This window comes from Spermophilus citellus (genome assembly GCF_964194105.1).
Source record: "Spermophilus citellus genome assembly, chromosome: 6".
NCBI lineage: Eukaryota > Metazoa > Chordata > Mammalia > Rodentia > Sciuridae > Spermophilus > Spermophilus citellus.
In genome coordinates, this window is record NC_138187.1 from 43,957,397 (window position 1) to 43,973,701 (window position 16,305).

Consider the following 16,305-nt stretch of genomic DNA (forward strand, 5'->3'; position numbering starts at 1 on the left):
AACAAAACATAGAGATAGAACGTGAAACTACTTTACTGTGTCAAGTTTCAAGAAGCTAGCACAAACCGTGTTGGATTTAGAGTTCCAAATACATCTATGAATATAGGAGAAAACAGAGTGATACCTAAAAATTCAAACTGTTACTGGAAATGAACGCTTCAACATAGAAGAACAAAATTTGGGGAACCAAGTTGCCTTAGTGTACTGATCATTACCTGAAAGTATCATCCAGTTTGGGTGAAAAAATATTTGCTGACATTTCTGGAGATTCGTAATTTTTTGGAAGCTTGGCAACCCCTTTTTATGAAAGTGCTTCTCGCCACTCACTGCTTAGGGCTACATCAAGAGGAAACAAAACATAGAGATAGAATGTGAAACTACTTTACTGTGTCAAGTTTCAAGGAGCTAGCACAAACTGTGTTGGATTTAGAGTTCCAAATACATCTATCAATATAGGAGAAAACAGAGTGATACCTAAAAATTCAAACTGTTACTGGAAATGAACGCTTCAACATAGAAGAACGAAATTTGGGGAACCAAGTCGTCTTAGTGTACTGATCATTACCTGAAAGTATCATCCAGTTTGGGTGAAAAAAATATTTGCTGAGATTTCTGGAGATTCGTAATTTTTGGAAGCTTGGCAACCCCTTTCCATGAAAGTGTTTCTCGCCAGTCAGTGCTTAGGGCTACATCAAGAGGAAACAAAACATAGAGATAGAACGTGAAACTACTTTACTGTGTCAAGTTTCAAGAAGCTACCACAAACCGTGTTGGATTTAGAGTTCCAAATACATCTATCTATATAGGAGAAAACAGAGTGATACCTAAAAATTCAAACTGTTACTGGAAATGAACTTTTCAAGATAGAAGAACGAAATTTGGGGAACCAAGTCGCCTTAGTGTGATCATCATTACCTGAAAGTATCATCCAGTTTGGGTGAAAAAATATTTGCTGAGATTTGTGGAGATTCGTAATTTTTGGAAGCTTGGCAACCCCTTTCCATGAAAGTGTTTCTCGCCAGTCACTGCTTAGGGCTACATCAAGAGGAAACAAAACATAGAGATAGAACGTGAAACTACTTTACTATGTCAAGTTTCAAGAAGCTAGCACAAACCATGTTGGATTTAGAGTTCCAAATGCATGTATCAATACAGGATAAAACAGAGTGATACCTAAAAATTCAAACTGTTACTGGAAATGAACGCTTCAACGTAGAAGAACGAAATTTGGGGAACCAAGTCGCCTTAGTGTACTGATCATTACCTGAAAGTATCATCCACTTTGGGTGAAAAAATATTTGCTGAGATTTCTGGAGATTCGTAATTTTTGGAAGCTTGGCAACCCCTTTCCATGAAAGTGTTTCTCGCCAGTAACTGCTTAGTTTACATCAAGAGGAAACAAAACATAGAGATAGAACGTGAAACTACTTTACTGTGTCAAGTTTCAAGAAGCTAGCACAAACCGTGTTGGATTTAGAGTTCCAAATACATCTATCAATATAGGAGAAAACAGAGTGAAACCTAAAAATTCAAACTGTTACTGGAAATGAACGCTTCAACATAGAAGAACGAAATTTGGGGAACCAAGTCGCCTTCGTGTACTGATCATTACCTGAAAGTATCATCCAGTTTGGGTGAAAAAATATTGGCTGAGATTTCTGGAGATTCGTAGTTTTTGGAAACTTGGCAACCCCTTTCCAAGAAAGTGTTTCTCGCCAGTCACTGCTTAGGGCTACATCTAGAGGAAACAAAACATAGAGATAGAACGTGAAACTACTTTACTGTGTCAAGTTTCAAGAAGCTAGCACAAACCGTGTTGGATTTAGAGTTCCAAATACATCTATCAATATAGGAGAAAACAGAGTGAAACCTAAAAATTCAAACTGTTACTGGAAATGAACGCTTCAACATAGAAGAACAAAATTTGGGGAACCAAGTTGCCTTAGTGTACTGATCATTACCTGAAAGTATCATCCAGTTTGGGTGAAAAAATATTTGCTGACATTTCTGGAGATTCGTAATTTTTTGGAAGCTTGGCAACCCCTTTTTATGAAAGTGCTTCTCGCCAGTCACTGCTTAGGGCTACATCAAGAGGAAACAAAACATAGAGATAGAATGTGAAACTACTTTACTGTGTCAAGTTTCAAGGAGCTAGCACAAACTGTGTTGGATTTAGAGTTCCAAATACATCTATCAATATAGGAGAAAACAGAGTGATACCTAAAAATTCAAACTGTTACTGGAAATGAACGCTTCAACATAGAAGAACGAAATTTGGGGAACCAAGTCGTCTTAGTGTACTGACCATTACCTGAAAGTATCATCCAGTTTGGGTGAAAAAAATATTTGCTGAGATTTCTGGAGATTCGTAATTTTTGGAAGCTTGGCAACCCCTTTCCATGAAAGTGTTTCTCGCCAGTCAGTGCTTAGGGCTACATCAAGAGGAAACAAAACATAGAGATAGAACGTGAAACTACTTTACTGTGTCAAGTTTCAAGAAGCTACCACAAACCGTGTTGGATTTAGAGTTCCAAATACATCTATCTATATAAGAGAAAACAGAGTGATACCTAAAAATTCAAACTGTTACTGGAAATGAACTTTTCAAGATAGAAGAACGAAATTTGGGGAACCAAGTCGCCTTAGTGTGATCATCATTACCTGAAAGTATCATCCAGTTTGGGTGAAAAAATATTTGCTGAGATTTGTGGAGATTCGTAATTTTTGGAAGCTTGGCAACCCCTTTCCATGAAAGTGTTTCTCGCCAGTCACTGCTTAGGGCTACATCAAGAGGAAACAAAACATAGAGATAGAACGTGAAACTACTTTACTGTGTCAAGTTTCAAGAAGCTACCACAAACCGTGTTGGATTTAAAGTTCCAAATACATGTATCAATATAGGAGAAAAAAGAGTGATACCTAAAAATTCAAACTGTTACTGGAAATGAACGCTTCAACATAGAAGAACGAAATTTGGGGAACCAAGTCGCCTTAGTGTACTGATCATTACCTGAAAGTATCATCCAGTTTGGGTGAAAAAATATTGGCTGAGATTTCTGGAGATTCGTAATTTTTGGAAGCTTGGGAACCCCTTTCCATGAAAGTGTTTCTCGCCAGTAACTGCTTAGTTTACATCAAGAGGAAACAAAACATAGAGATAGAACGTGAAACTACTTTACTGTGTCAAGGTTCAAGAAGCTAGCACAAACCGTGTTGGATTTAGAGTTCCAAATACATGTATCAATATAGGAGAAAACAGAGTGATACCTAAAAATTCAAACTGTTACTGGAAATGAACGCTTCAATGTAGAAGAACGAAATTTGGGGAACCAACTCACCTTAGTGTACTGATCATTACCTGAAAGTATCATCCAGTTTGGGTGAAAAAATATTGGCTGAGATTTCTGGAGATTCGTAATTTCTGGAAGCTTGGCAACCCCTTTCCATGAAAGTGTTTCTCGCCAGTCAGTGCTTAGGGCTACATCAAGAGGAAACAAAACATAGAGATAGAACGTGAAACTACTTTACTGTGTCAAGGTTCAAGAAGCTACCAAAACCGTGTTGGATTTAGAGTTCCAAATACATCTATCAATATAGGAGAAAACAGAGTGATACCTAAAAATTCAAACTGTTACTGGAAATGAACGCTTCAACATAGAAGAACGAAATTTGGGGAACCAAGTCGCCTTAGTGTACTGATCATTACCTGAAAGTATCATCCAGTTTGGGTGAAAAAATATTTGCTGATATTTCTGGAGATTCGTAATTTTTGGAAGCTTGGCAACCCCTTTGCATGAAAGTGTTTCACGACAGTCAGTGCTTAGGGCTACATCAAGAGGAAACAAACCATAGAGATAGAACGTGAAACTACTTTACTATGTCAAGTTTCAAGAAGCTAGCACAAACCATGTTGGATTTAGAGTTCCAAATGCATGTATCAATACAGGATAAAACAGAGTGATACCTAAAAATTCAAACTGTTACTGGAAATGAACGCTTCAACGTAGAAGAACGAAATTTGGGGAACCAAGTCGCCTTAGTGTACTGATCATTACCTGAAAGTATCATCCAGTTTGGGTGAAAAAATATTGGCTGAGATTTCTGGAGATTCGTAATTTTTGGAAGCTTGGCAACCCCTTTCCATGAAAGTGTTTCTCGCCAGTAACTGCTTAGTTTACATCAAGAGGAAACAAAACATAGAGATAGAACGTGAAACTACTTTACTGTGTCAAGTTTCAAGAAGCTAGCACAAACCGTGTTGGATTTAGAGTTCCAAATACATGTATCAATATAGGAGAAAACAGAGTGATACCTAAAAATTCAAACTGTTACTGGAAATGAACGCTTCAACATAGAAGAACGAAATTTGGGGAACCAAGTCGCCTTAGTGTGATCATCATTACCTGAAAGTATCATCCAGTTTGGGTGAAAAAATATTGGCTGAGATTTCTGGAGATTTGTAATTTTTGGAAGCTTGGCAACCCCTTTCCATCAAAGTGTTTCTCGCCAGTCACTGCTTAGGGCTACATCCTGAGGAAACAAAACATAGAGATAGAACGTGAAACTACTTTACTGTGTCAAGTTTCAAGAAGCTAGCACAAACCGTGTTGGATTAGAGTTCCAAATACATCTATCAATATAGGAGAAAACAGAGTGAAACCTAAAAATTCAAACTGTTACTGGAAATGAACGCTTCAACATAGAAGAACGAAATTTGGGGAACCAAGTCGCCTTAGTGTACTGATCATTACCTGAAAGTATCATCCAGTTTGGGTGAAAAAATATTTGCTGAGATTTCTGGAGATTCGTAATTTTTGGAAGCTTGGCAACCCCTTTGCATGAAAGTGTTTCACGACAGTCAGTGCTTAGGGCTACATCAAGAGGAAACAAACCATAGAGATAGAACGTGAAACTACTTTACTATGTCAAGTTTCAAGAAGCTAGCACAAACCATGTTGGATTTAGAGTTCCAAATGCATGTATCAATACAGGATAAAACAGAGTGATACCTAAAAATTCAAACTGTTACTGGAAATGAACGCTTCAACGTAGAAGAACGAAATTTGGGGAACCAAGTCGCCTTAGTGTACTGATCATTACCTGAAAGTATCATCCAGTTTGGGTGAAAAAATATTGGCTGAGATTTCTGGAGATTCGTAATTTTTGGAAGCTTGGCAACCCCTTTCCATGAAAGTGTTCTCACCAGTAACTGCTTAGTTTACATCAAGAGGAAAAAAAACATAGAGATAGAACGTGAAACTACTTTACTGTGTCAAGTTTCAAGAAGCTAGCACAAACCGTGTTGGATTTAGAGTTCCAAATACATCTATCAATATAGGAGAAAACAGAGTGAAACCTAAAAATTCAAACTGTTACTGGAAATGAACGCTTCAACATAGAAGAACGAAATTTGGGGAAACAAGTCGCCTTCGTGTACTGATCATTACCTGAAAGTATCATCCAGTTTGGGTGAAAGAATATTTGCTGAGATTTCTGGAGATTCGTAATTTTTGGAAGCTTGGCAACCCCTTTTTATGAAAGTGCTTCTCGCCAGTCACTGCTTAGGGCTACATCAAGAGGAAACAAAACACAGAGATAGAATGTGAAACTACTTTACTGTGTCAAGTTTCAAGAAGCTAGCACAAACTGTGTTGGATTTAGAGTTCCAAATACATCTATCAATATAGGAGAAAACAGAGTGATACCTAAAAATTCAAACTGTTACTGGAAATGAACGCTTCAACATAGAAGAACGAAATTTGGGGAACCAAGTTGCCTTAGTGTACTGATCATTACCTGAAAGTATCATCCAGTTTGGGTGAAAAAATATTTGCTGAGATTTCTGGAGATTCATAATTTTTGGAAGCTTGGCAACCCCTTTGCATGAAAGTGTTTCACGACAGTCAGTGCTTAGGGCTACATCAAGAGGAAACACACCATAGAGATAGAACGTGAAACTACTTTACTATGTCAAGTTTCAAGAAGCTAGCACAAACCATGTTGGATTTAGAGTTCCAAAAGCATGTATCAATACAGGATAAAACAGAGTGATACCTAAAAATTCAAACTGTTACTGGAAATGAACGCTTCAACATAGAAGAACGAAATTTGGGGAACCAAGTCGCCTTAGTGTACTGATCATTACCTGAAAGTATCATCCAGTTTGGGTGAAAAAATATTTGCTGAGATTTCTGGAGATTCGTAATTTTTGGAAGCTTGGCAACCCCTTTCCATGAAAGTGTTTCTCGCCAGTCAGTGCTTAGGGCTACATCAAGAGGAAACAAAACATAGAGATAGAACATGAAACTACTTTACTGTGTCGAGGTTCAAGAAGCTAGCACAAACCGTGTTGGATTTAGAGTTCCAAATACATGTATCAATATAGGAGAAAACAGAGTGATACCTAAAAATTCAAACTGTTACTGGAAATGAACGCTTCAACATAGAAGAACGAAATTTGGGGAACCAAGTCGCCTTAGTGTGATCATCATTACCTGAAAGTATCATCCAGTTTGGGTGAAAAAATATTGGCTGAGATTTCTGGAGATTCGTAATTTTTGGAAGCTTGGCAACCCCTTTCCATGAAAGTGTTTCTCGCCAGTCAGTGCTTAGGGCTACATCAAGAGGAAACAAAACATAGAGATAGAACATGAAACTACTTTACTGTGTCAAGTTTCAAGAAGCTACCAAAACCGTGTTGGATTTAGAGTTCCAAATACATCTATCTATATAGGAGAAAACAGAGTGATACCTAAAAATTCAAACTGTTACTGGAAATGAACGCTTCAACATAGAAGAACGAAATTTGGGGAACCAAGTCGCCTTAGTGTACTGATCATTACCTGAAAGTATCATCCAGTTTGGGTGAAAAAATATTTGCTGAGATTTCTGGAGATTCGTAATTTTTGGAAGCTTGGAAACCCCTTTGCATGAAAGTGTTTCACGACAGTCAGTGCTTAGGGCTACATCAAGAGGAAACAAACCATAGAGATAGAACGTGAAACTACTTTACTATGTCAAGTTTCAAGAAGCTAGCACAAACCATGTTGGATTTAGAGTTCCAAATGCATGTATCAATACAGGATAAAACAGAGTGATACCTAAAAATTCAAACTGTTACTGGAAATGAATGCTTCAACGTAGAAGAACGAAATTTGGGGAACCAAGTCGCCTTAGTGTGATCATCATTACCTGAAAGTATCATCCAGTTTGAGTGAAAAAATATTGGCTGAGATTTCTGGAGATTCGTAATTTTTGGAAGCTTGGCAACCCCTTTCCATGAAAGTGTTTCTCGCCAGTCACTGCTTAGGGCTATATCAAGAGGAAAGAAAACATAGAGATAGAACGTGAAACTACTTTACTGTGTCAAGTTTCAAGAAGCTACCACAAACCGTGTTGGATTTATAGTTCCAAATACATGTATCAATATAGGAGAAAACAGAGTGATACCTAAAAACTCAAACTGTTACTGGAAATGAACGCTTCAACATAGAAGAACGAAATTTGGGGAACCAAGTCGCCTTAGTGTACTGATCATTACCTGAAAGTATCATCCAGTTTGGGTGAAAAAATATTTGCTGAGATTTCTGGAGATTCGTAATTTTTGGAAGCTTGGCAACCCCTTTCCATGAAAGTGTTTCTCGCCAGTCAGTGCTTAGGGCTACATCAAGAGGAAACAAACAATAGAGAGAGAACGTGAAACTACTTTACTGTGTCAAGTTTCAAGAAGCTAGCACAAACCGTGTTGGATTTAGAGTTCCAAATACATCTATCAATATAGGAGAAAACAGAGTGAAACCTAAAAATTCAAACTGTTACTGGAAATGAACGCTTCAACATAGAAGAACGAAATTTGGGGAACCAAGTCGCCTTCGTGTACTGATCATTACCTGAAAGTATCATCCAGTTTGGGTGAAAGAATATTTGCTGACATTTCTGGAGATTCGTAATTTTTGGAAGCTTGGCAACCCCTTTTTATGAAAGTGCTTCTCGCCAGTCACTGCTTAGGGCTACATCAAGAGGAAAAAAAACATAGAGATAGAACGTGAAACTACTTTACTGTGTCAAGTTTCAAGAAGCTACCACAAACCGTGTTGGATTTAAAGTTCCAAATACATGTATCAATATAGGAGAAAAGAGAGTGATACCTAAAAATTCAAACTGTTACTGGAAATGAACGCTTCAACATAGAAGAACGAAATTTGGGGAACCAAGTCGCCTTAGTGTACTGATCATTACCTGAAAGTATCATCCAGTTTGGGTGAAAAAATATTTGCTGAGATTTCTGGAGATTCGTAATTTTTGGAAGCTTGGGAACCCCTTTCCATGAAAGTGTTTCTCGCCAGTAACTGCTTAGTTTACTTCAAGAGGAAACAAAACATAGAGATAGAACGTGAAACTACTTTACTGTGTCAAGTTTCAAGAAGCTAGCACAAACCGTGTTGGATTTAGAGTTCCAAATACATCTATCAATATAGGAGAAAACAGAGTGAAACCTAAAAATTCAAACTGTTACTGGAAATGAACGCTTCAACATAGAAGAACGAAATTTGGGGAACCAAGTCACCTTAGTGTACTGATCATTACCTGAAAGTATCATCCAGTTTGGGTGAAAAAATATTTGCTGAGATTTCTGGAGATTCGTAATTTTTGGAAGCTTGGCAACCCCTTTGCATGAAAGTGTTTCACGACAGTCAGTGCTTAGGGCTACATCAAGAGGAAACAAACCATAGAGATAGAATGTGAAACTACTTTACTATGTCAAGTTTCAAGAAGCTAGCACAAACCATGTTGGATTTAGATTTCCAAATGCATGTATCAATACAGGATAAAACAGAGTGATACCTAAAAATTCAAACTGTTACTGGAAATGAACGCTTCAACGTAGAAGAACGAAATTTGGGGAACCAAGTCGCCTTAGTGTACTGATCATTACCTGAAAGTATCATCCAGTTTGGGTGAAAAAATATTGGCTGAGATTTCTGGAGATTCGTAATTTTTGGAAGCTTGGGAACCCCTTTCCATGAAAGTGTTTCTCGCCAGTAACTGCTTAGTTTACTTCAAGAGGAAACAAAACATAGAGATAGAACGTGAAACTACTTTACTGTGTCAAGTTTCAAGAAGCTAGCACAAACCGTGTTGGATTTAGAGTTCCAAATACATCTATCAATATAGGAGAAAACAGAGTGAAACCTAAAAATTCAAACTGTTACTGGAAATGAACGCTTCAACATAGAAGAACGAAATTTGGGGAACCAAGTCACCTTAGTGTACTGATCATTACCTGAAAGTATCATCCAGTTTGGGTGAAAAAATATTTGCTGAGATTTCTGGAGATTCGTAATTTTTGGAAGCTTGGCAACCCCTTTGCATGAAAGTGTTTCACGACAGTCAGTGCTTAGGGCTACATCAAGAGGAAACAAACCATAGAGATAGAATGTGAAACTACTTTACTATGTCAAGTTTCAAGAAGCTAGCACAAACCATGTTGGATTTAGAGTTCCAAATGCATGTATCAATACAGGATAAAACAGAGTGATACCTAAAAATTCAAACTGTTACTGGAAATGAACGCTTCAACGTAGAAGAACGAAATTTGGGGAACCAAGTCGCCTTAGTGTACTGATCATTACCTGAAAGTATCATCCAGTTTGGGTGAAAAAATATTGGCTGAGATTTCTGGAGATTCGTAATTTTTGGAAGCTTGGCAACCCCTTTCCATGAAAGTGTTTCTCGCCAGTAACTGCTTAGTTTACATCAAGAGGAAACAAAACATAGAGATAGAACGTGAAACTACTTTACTGTGTCAAGTTTCAAGAAGCTAGCACAAACCATGTTGGATTTAGAGTTCCAAATACATCTATCAATATAGGAGAAAACAGAGTGAAACCTAAAAATTCAAACTGTTACTGGAAATGAACGCTTCAACATAGAAGAACGAAATTTGGGGAAACAAGTCGCCTTCGTGTACTGATCATTACCTGAAAGTATCATCCAGTTTGGGTGAAAGAATATTTGCTGACATTTCTGGAGATTCGTAATTTTTGGAAGCTTGGCAACCCCTTTTTATGAAAGTGCTTCTCGCCAGTCACTGCTTAGGGCTACATCAAGAGGAAACAAAACATAGAGATAGAATGTGAAACTACTTTACTGTGTCAAGTTTCAAGAAGCTAGCACAAACTGTGTTGGATTTAGAGTTCCAAATACATCTATCAATATAGGAGAAAACAGAGTGATACCTAAAAATTCAAACTGTTACTGGAAATGAACGCTTCAACATAGAAGAACGAAATTTGGGGAACCAAGTTGCCTTAGTGTACTGATCATTACCTGAAAGTATCATCCAGTTTGGGTGAAAAAATATTTGCTGAGATTTCTGGAGATTCGTAATTTTTGGAAGCTTGGCAACCCCTTTGCATGAAAGTGTTTCTCGCCAGTCAGTGCTTAGGGCTACATCAAGAGGAAACAAAACATAGAGATAGAACGTGAAACTACTTTACTGTGTCAAGTTTCAAGAAGCTACCACAAACCTTGTTGGATTTAGAGTTCCAAATACATCTATCTATATAGGAGAAAACAGAGTGATACCTAAAAATTCAAACTGTTACTGGAAATGAACGCTTCAACATAGAAGAACGAAATTTGGGGAACCAAGTCACCTTAGTGTACTGATCATTACCTGAAACTATCATCCAGTTTGGGTGAAAAAATATTTGCTGAGATTTCTGGAGATTCGTAATTTTTGGAAGCTTGGCAACCCCTTTGCATGAAAGTGTTTCACGACAGTCTGTGCTTAGGGCTACATCAAGAGGAAACAAACCATAGAGATAGAACGTGAAACTACTTTACTATGTCAAGTTTCAAGAAGCTAGCACAAACCATGTTGGATTTAGAGTTCCAAATGCATGTATCAATACAGGATAAAACAGAGTGATACCTAAAAATTCAAACTGTTACTGGAAATGAACGCTTCAACATAGAAGAACGAAATTTGGGGAACCAAGTCGCCTTAGTGTACTGATCATTACCTGAAAGTATCATCCAGTTTGGGTGAAAAAATATTTGCTGAGATTTCTGGAGATTCGTAATTTTTGGAAGCTTGGCAACCCCTTTCCATGAAAGTGTTTCTCGCCAGTCAGTGCTTAGGGCTACATCAAGAGGAAACAAAACATAGAGATAGAACGTGAAACTACTTTACTGTGTCAAGTTTCAAGAAGCTAGCACAAACCGTGTTGGATTTAGAGTTCCAAATACATGTATCAATATAGGAGAAAACAGAGTGATACCTAAAAATTCAAACTGTTACTGGAAATGAACGCTTCAACATAGAAGAACGAAATTTGGGGAACCACGTCGCCTTAGTGTGATCATCATTACCTGAAAGTATCATCCAATTTGGGTGAAAAAATATTGGCTGAGATTTCTGGATATTTGTAATTTTTGGAAGCTTGGCAACCCCTTTCCATGAAAATGTTTCTCGCCAGTAACTGCTTAGTTTACATCAAGAGGAAACAAAACATAGCGATAGAACCTGAAACTACTTTACTGTGTCAAGTTTCAAGAAGCTAGCACAAACTGTGTTGGATTTAGAGTTCCAAATACATCTATCAATATAGGAGAAAACAGAGTGATACCTAAAAATTCAAACTGTTACTGGAAATGAACGCTTCAACATAGAAGAACGAAATTTGGGGAACCAAGTCACCTTAGTGTACTGATCATTACCTGAAAGTACCATCCAGTTTGGGTGAAAAAATATTTGCTGAGATTTCTGGAGATTCGTAATTTTTGGAAGCTTGGCAACCCCTTTCCATGAAAGTGTTTCTCGCCAGTCAGTGCTTAGGGCTACATCAAGAGGAAACAAAACATAGAGATAGAACGTGAAACTACTTTACTGTGTCAAGTTTCAAGAAGCTACCACAAACCTTGTTGGATTTAGAGTTCCAAATACATCTATCTATATAGGAGAAAACAGAGTGATACCTAAAAATTCAAACTGTTACTGGAAATGAACGCTTCAACATAGAAGAACGAAATTTGGGAACCAAGTCACCTTAGTGTACTGATCATTACCTGAAACTATCATCCAGTTTGGGTGAAAAAATATTTGCTGAGATTTCTGGAGATTCGTAATTTTTGGAAGCTTGGCAACCCCTTTGCATGAAAGTGTTTCACGACAGTCTGTGCTTAGGGCTACATCAAGAGGAAACAAACCATAGAGATAGAACGTGAAACTACTTTACTATGTCAAGTTTCAAGAAGCTAGCACAAACCATGTTGGATTTAGAGTTCCAAATGCATGTATCAATACAGGATAAAAGAGAGTGATACCTAAAAATTCAAACTGTTACTGGAAATGAACGCTTCAACGTAGAAGAACAAAATTTGGGGAACCAAGTCGCCTTAGTGTACTGATCATTACCTGAAAGTATCATCCAGTTTGGGTGAAAAAATATTTGCTGAGATTTCTGGAGATTCGTAATTTTTGGAAGCTTGGCAAGCCCTTTCCATGAAAGTGTTTCTCGCCAGTCAGTGCTTAGGGCTACATCAAGAGGAAACAAAACATAGAGATAGAACGTGAAACTACTTTACTGTGTCAAGTTTCAAGAAGCTAGCACAAACCGTGTTGGATTTAGAGTTCCAAATACATGTATCAATATAGGAGAAAACAGAGTGATACCTAAAAATTCAAACTGTTAGTGGAAATGAACGCTTCAACATAGAAGAACGAAATTTGGGGAAACAAGTCGCCTTAGTGTGATCATCATTACCTGAAAGTATCATCCAATTTGGGTGAAAAAATATTGGCTGAGATTTCTGGAGATTCGTAATTTTTGGTAGCTTGGCAACCCCTTTCCATGAAAGTGTTTCTCACCAGTCACTCCTTAGGGCTACATCAAGAGGAAACGAAAGATAGAGATAGAACGTGAAACTACTTTACTGTGTCAAGTTTCAAGAAGCTAGCACAAACCGTGTTGGATTTAGAGTTCCAAATACATCTATCAATATAGGAGAAAACAGAGTGAAACCTAAAAATTCAAACTGTTACTGGAAATGAACGCTTCAACATAGAAGAACGAAATTTGGGGAACCAACTCGCCTTAGTGTACTGATCATTACCTGAAAGTATCATCCAGTTTGGGTGAAAAAATATTTGCTGAGATTTCTGGAGATTCGTAATTTTTGGAAGCTTGGCAACCCCTTTCCATGAAAGTGCTTCTCGCCAGTCACTGCTTAGGGCTACATCAAGAGGAAATAAAACATAGAGATAGAACGTGAAACTACTTTACTGTGTCAAGTTTCAAGAAGCTAGCACAAACCGTGTTGGATTTAGAGTTCCAAATACATCTATCAATATAGGAGAAAACAGAGTGAAACCTAAAAATTCAAACTGTTACTGGAAATGAACGCTTCAACATAGAAGAAAGAAATTTGGGGAACCAAGTCGCCTTAGTGTACTGATCATTTCCTGAAAGTATCATCCAGTTTGGGTGAAAAAATATTTGCTGACATTTCTGGAGATTCGTAATTTTTGGAAGATTGGCAACCCCTTTCCATGAAAGTGTTTCTCGCGAATCAGTGCTTAGGGCTACATCAAGAGGAAACAAAACATTGAGATAGAACGTGAAACTACTTTACTGTGTCAAGTTTCAAGAAGCTAGCACAAACCGTGTTGGATTTAGAGTTCCAAATACATCTATCAATATAGGAGAAAACAGAGTGAAAACTAAAAATTCAAACTCTTACTGGAAATGAACGCTTCAACATAGAAGAAAGAAATTTGGGGAACCAAGTCGCCTTAGTGTACTGATCATTTCCTGAAAGTATCATCCAGTTTGGGTGAAAAAATATTTGCTGACATTTCTGGAGATTCGTAATTTTTGGAAGCTTGGCAACCCCTTTCCATTAAAGTGCTTCTCGCCAATCACTGCTTAGGGCTACATCAAGAGGAAACAAAACATAGAGATAGAACGTGAAACTACTTTACAGTGTCAAGTTTCATGAAGCTAGCACAAACCGTGTTTGATTTAGACTTCCAAATACATCTATCAATATAGGAGAAAACAGAGTGAAACCTAAAAATTCAAACTGTTACTGGAAATGAACGCTTCAACATAGAAGAACGAAATTTGGGGAACCAAGTCGCCTTAGTGTACTGATCATTACCTGAAAGTATCATCCAGTTTGGGTGAAAAAATATTTGCTGAGATCTCTAGAGATTCGTAATTTTTGGAAGCTTGGCAACCCCTTTCAATGAAAGTGCTTCTCGCCAGTCACTGCTTAGGGCTACATCAAGAGGAAACAAAACATAGAGATAGAACGTGAAACTTCTTTACTGTGTCAAGTTTCAAGAAGCTAGCACAAACCGTGTTGGATTTAGAGTTCCAAATACATCTATCAATATAGGAGAAAACAGAGTGAAACCTAAAAATTCAAACTGTTACTGGAAATGAACGCTTCAACATAGAAGAACGAAATTTGGGGAACCAAGTCGCCTTAGTGTACTGATCATTACCTGAAAGTATCATCCAGTTTGGGTGAAAAAATATTTGCTGAGATTTCTGGAGATTCGTAATTTTTGGAAGCTTGGCAACCCCTTTCCATGAAAGTGCTTCTCGCCAGTCACTGCTTAGGGCTACATCAAGAGGAAACAAAACATAGAGATAGAACGTGAAACTACTTTACTGTGTCAAGTTTCAAGAAGCTAGCACAAACCGTGTTGGATTTAGAGTTCCAAATACATCTATCAATATAGGAGAAAACAGAGTGAAACCTAAAAATTCAAACTGTTACTGGAAATGAACGCTTCAACATAGAAGAACGAAATTTGGGGAACCAAGTCGCCTGAGTGTACTGATCATTACCTGAAAGTATCATCCAGTTTGGGTGAAAAAATATTGGCTTAGATTTCTGGAGATTCGTAATTTTTGGAAGCTTGGCAACCCCTTTCCATGAAAGTGCTTCTCGCCAGTCACTGCTTAGGGCTACATCAAGAGGAAACAAACCATAGAGATAGAACGTGAAACTACTTTACTATGTCAAGTTTCAAGAAGCTAGCACAAACCATGTTGGATTTAGAGTTCCAAATGCATGTATCAATACAGGATAAAACAGAGTGATATCTAAAAATTCAAACTGTTACTGGAAATGAACGCTTCAACGTAGAAGAACGAAATTTGGGGAACCAAGTCGCCTTAGTGTACTGATCATTACCTGAAAGTATCATCCAGTTTGGGTGAAAAAATATTTGCTGAGATTTCTGGAGATTCGTAATTTTGGGAAGCTTGGCAACCCCTATCCATGAAAGTGTTTCTCGCCAGTCAGTGCTTAGGGCTACATCAAGAGGAAACAAAACATAGAGATAGAACGTGAAACTACTTTACTGTGTCAGGTTTCAAGAAGCTAGCACAAACCGTGTTGGATTTAGAGTTCCAAATACATGTATCAATATAGGAGAAAACAGAGTGATACCTAAAAATTCAAACTGTTACTGGAAATGAACGCTTCAACATAGAAGAACGAAATTTGGGGAACCAAGTCGCCTTAGTGTGATCATCATTACCTGAAAGTATCATCCAGTTTGGGTGAAAAAATATTGGCTGAGATTTCTGGAGATTCGTAATTTTTGGAAGCTTGGCAACCCCTTTCCACGAAAGTGTTTCTCGCCAGTCACTGCTTAGGGCTACATCAAGAGGAAACAAAACATAGAGATAGAACGTGAAACTACTTTACTGTGTCAAGTTTCAAGAAGCTACCACAAACCGTGTTGGATTTAAAGTTCCAAATACATGTATCAATATAGGAGAAAACAGAGTGATACCTAAAAATTCAAACTGTTACTGGAAATGAACGCTTCAACATAGAAGAACGAAATTTGGGGAACCAAGTTGCCTTAGTGTACTGATCATTACCTGAAAGTATCATCCAGTTTGGGTTAAAAAAATATTTGCTGAGATTTCTGGAGATTCGTAATTTTTGGAAGCTTGGCAACCCCTTTCCATGAAAGTGTTTCTCGCCAGTAACTGCTTAGTTTACATCAAGAGGAAACAAAACATAGAGATAGAACGTGAAACTACTTTACTGTGTCAAGTTTCAAGAAGCTAGCACAAACCGTGTTGGATTTAGAGTTCCAAATACATCTATCAATATAGGAGAAAACAGAGTGAAACCTAAAAATTCAAACTGTTACTGGAAATGAACGCTTCAACATAGAAGAACGAAATTTGGGGAACCAAGTCGCCTTCGTGTACTGATCATTACCTGAAAGTATCATCCAGTTTGGGTGAAAGAATATTTGCTGACATT